Below are 3,907 nucleotides of genomic sequence, written 5' to 3'. Positions count from 1 at the left end.
TTGATCCCTTTTTTATAGACCTGGGAAAACAGAGGATGCTGTTTTTTCTAATACAGAAGAAGTCATATTTAGAAATTTTTTTTTATTTTATTTACATATTTTAAAAGACAGTCATAATTTTGTTACTGGTTGTTACAGATTTTGTTTTACTACAGAAGTTATTTCAGTACAATTTAGGTATAATATAGGATGTTCATTAACCTCTTGGAAGCATATCTGAATCTGTCTCGGCGCTGAGCAAAGTGTTCTCCTTTTTGGTCACCCTAGTCCAGGCGTATTTAATGTTTTCCAGTCCAAGGTCCCCCAGGCTGATGGCGAGATGGAGCGGGGATCCCCTAATTATATATATCGAATTAAATTTTGTTTTATCAACCTCGTCCTATAATCGCTCTTTTACTGATGGAGTAATGTAACGAAAGTAATCCCTCCCTGGGATTATTAAAGTATATCTGATTCCTGGTTGGTGGGACAGGTGTTGTGAATGAAACGGTGCCCAGCTTGAAAGAGCTCCTGTGTGTCGCTGAATGTGAGCAAGACATCTTCTGTCTCCATTTATCTGTTTATGACAGTGTGTTGAATGCATCTTAATTTGTATTTAAACACATTTCAATTAGTGGAAAAATTGCAGGGGGGAATATAAAAAAAAAAAAGTATAATTAACCAAAACTTTCACGACCCACATGCAGTACCTCGGTGGACCCCCTAGGGGTCGCGGACCCCTGGTTGAAGTCCTCCGCCCTAGTCTATGTAAACCTGCCAGGTAAGCAGATTGGTCTGTCCACACCAAGCCAATCCTGGCTTTGCTGGTTCAGTCAGTTTAAAGCAAAATAGTGCAAATTTATGCAAACAACTAAACATGAAAAGAAACATTTTTCCTAAATGATGTTACTGGTCAGGAAAACAACTTTCTAAATATCTTGTATCTGCATACGAACATCTCTGAGTCAGCTGTAATGAGTGGCAGTCACAAGACATCTTCTAATCCTTCCAGTTGGATCCCAGGAGAGAAGCCCCAGGGTTGAAGAGTAATTACCAGGCTCAGGCATCTTTGATCCTGCTCCTTTTGGGTCAGCGGTGGCGGCGGTGGTGTGCGTTTGTTGGGGGGTGCATGAGGAGTAGTTAGCCTTGATGATCTGCCAGGCTTTTATTCATCCGTTTTAAAAATATAAACATGATTGTTCAATGTTGTGCTGATCATCCAGACAGTTTCTTGGTTCATATCAGGAAAAATTATTCAGTCAACTGATGCGTGTTGATAGTTTTTTATAAAGCTTAAGAAATAGTCTATAAGTGAGGTGATAATATTCGTCTAAACCTCGTTATTAAGCTTTGACTCTCTAAACTTGTCAAGTTTAAATGCTATCAGTGAGTCTAAATGTATAACAGAATAAAACTGTGATGAGTTCATAACTAAGATTTGAATTTGTTGCACTGAACAGTCAGATTTTTCTAAAATAGTCCCCTCAATGGTGTGCAGCGTTCTCTTTAATCACACGTGAAAATAAAGGTTACAAAATGCGTATTCATGCTCAGAAAATAATCAGCGTCTGAAGTGTAAAATGGGAAGAAGAAAGTAGCAGGAAACGGGAAGCAGAAGACAAGACGAAAGGTTAAACGAAACAAAGAGCAAAAGGAAAAGGGGAAAATGAGCCGTGGGTGAGAGCTGCATGGGAGACATCTGCTGCTGAGACAATGCAGATTTAAGAATCGCTTTCTCTTTTCAGCCGCTCCCATCTATTATTCTGAGTACAGCCTGACTTTCTGCACAGAAAACAGCAGCCTCTGCAGGACAAAGCCCAGCAACACCAGCTCAACCAGCTATGTGTCGACAATTTGAGCCCAAAAAGCATAAAAGCTTCCAGCCTAAACCCCAACTTTTTTTACTGAAATAAAATTCCCCATTTAAAAGTCATATTAGAAAACAAAACCAGTGACTTTGCTTTAAACATTACAAGTAAACACTTCTAACTTTTTAGAGTAATTTAAACTTACCTCAGAGTCACAGTCCTAAGAAATCAAGTCCTGCTGCCAGAGACTTGGCTGCTTGAATGAAAAACTACCTCATTTACATTTACAAAACAGACTTGCATGAGAAAACAGAGGGTGGGTGCCTGAACATGTACAGCCTCAGTGAGAGGGGAGAAAGAAGAGGGGGGGAAAAAGAGAGGTAAAAGCTGACGTAAACAGAGAAGTAGTTATGACTGAGAGGCCACTAAGGGCCGAAAAACGGCGTGAGGGAGGGAACGCAGTGCAGGAAGTCAATAATGGCGAGTTGTAATAGTGTCTCCAAGGACAACGCAACAGAACATGTTCTAACTCTACTTGTTCCTTCAGTTTTCTGGCTTTCCAGGTGAGAAACACAAAGAAGGGTAAAATGCCAGGATAAAGATTCATTTACTTTTCAGATGCTTTTTTTCACGAGTTACAAGATGATAAAATTATATTTATAATCAACAATGTATAATCAACTGTCACAAATACAGAGCAACAAAACTCTCTCCATTTAACCCATTCCCTTGGGGAGCAGTGGGCTGCCATTGTGCGGCACCTGGGGAGCAGAGTGGGGTTAAGGGTCCTGCTCAGTGTTCCAGAGTTGAGGCTTTTGGAATCAAGCCAGGTTTCTTGCAGCCAGGCTCGGACTGGTAATCTGTGATACCGGGCATTTGCCCGGTGGGCCGGTCCTAATTTCAGCGTGAGGGGCGGCCCTCCTTAAATCATACCGGCCCCAACACTTACTCTCCGGCCGGAGCTCCTACCTGTGACAGTAAACAACTCAAGGAGCTCAAGAAGCAGTACAATGTTAACCACCTTAATGATGCATGCAGTATATTTAGCCCTTCCTTGTCATGCACATCATTTGTGACGGTTGGCATATGGTGTAATTTTTTATTACTTCAAACTGTAAAATCCTTGCAACAAACTAAATTATAATAAAACTAAAATGCTTTTTTTAAACCAAACTACAATGTTCCTCGTATATTTGACGAATTTATGCATCTATAGGCTAACGTTTCCCGTCTTACGTGCATTGTTGCCAGGTTGGGATGTTTCCCAATTTGGCAGTTTTGGATGGCCGTCTATGGGTGAAAAAATTTTTTCTTTTAGATTTATGGCCTAAGAGATCAATAGACTTTGGTTTAAATTGGGCGAGATTTCATATATCCAGGCGGTTTATTAACCTTTTTTGGGCTGGAAAACGATAGTCAGTGACATCTGGCAACCTTGCTGATGTGTTGAGTGTGGACGTTACGCAGCAGCAGCAGTCACTGCCGCATCCGTGTTGATAACCAAAGCCATAAAAGCCGTATTAAAGAAGTCTTGGTGAGGGTTGTTTTCCGAGCCTGCTTGCAACCTTCTCAGAGCACATTTCACTGCTCTAAAACTAGGCCAGTATTCCCCCCTAGGATCTGTGATTGTTTTTTTCTAACATGGTTCATTTTAACTGCAGGACCCAGAAATACCACAAAGAATTCTGATTTGCTAACAACATTAGCCAATCGCATCGAAAATCACACCGTTTTAGATCATTAACCTCAATAATCAAATTTCTTCAGACTTTGAATTATTGCTTCAGTGGAGAATGAGAGGGTAATATCATTGAAAAAAACATTTTAAATCAATAAACCAGAAATACATCAATATTTTACAGCATTTATATGACGTCTGGTCTGATGCTTCAAACATTAAAAATGTTTGGGTTTATGTTACGATACAGTAAAGTGTTTCTATTAAGAACCTAAAGCATCGTTTCAAATTGTTGAAATAATCTAGAACCTGGTTAAACTTTCTTTCTGATTCAACAAAATCTTTAAAAGGTTAAATCAGATCAGTGGGGAGTGTTTACTGTGTGACGGGGCAGCGCGGTCCCTCCCGCTGATATGCATGCACGCACACATACATACACAGA

General features: G+C 40.2%; 1 protein-coding gene across 1 annotated transcript in view; it reads right to left on the bottom strand.

The window, feature by feature from the left end:
* The window catches only part of LOC107098030 (liprin-beta-2-like), a 128,060-nt gene that overhangs the window by 80,219 nt on the left and 43,934 nt on the right, over nt 1-3,907 (bottom strand). The gene's annotated exons all lie outside the window — the stretch shown is intronic.

This window comes from Cyprinodon variegatus, unplaced genomic scaffold, assembly GCF_000732505.1.
Source record: "Cyprinodon variegatus isolate N-32 unplaced genomic scaffold, C_variegatus-1.0 Scaffold741, whole genome shotgun sequence".
Taxonomy (NCBI): Eukaryota; Metazoa; Chordata; class Actinopteri; order Cyprinodontiformes; family Cyprinodontidae; genus Cyprinodon; species Cyprinodon variegatus.
Note: the sequence above shows the minus strand (reverse complement) of the source record. Positions and strands in the feature narration are given on the sequence as shown.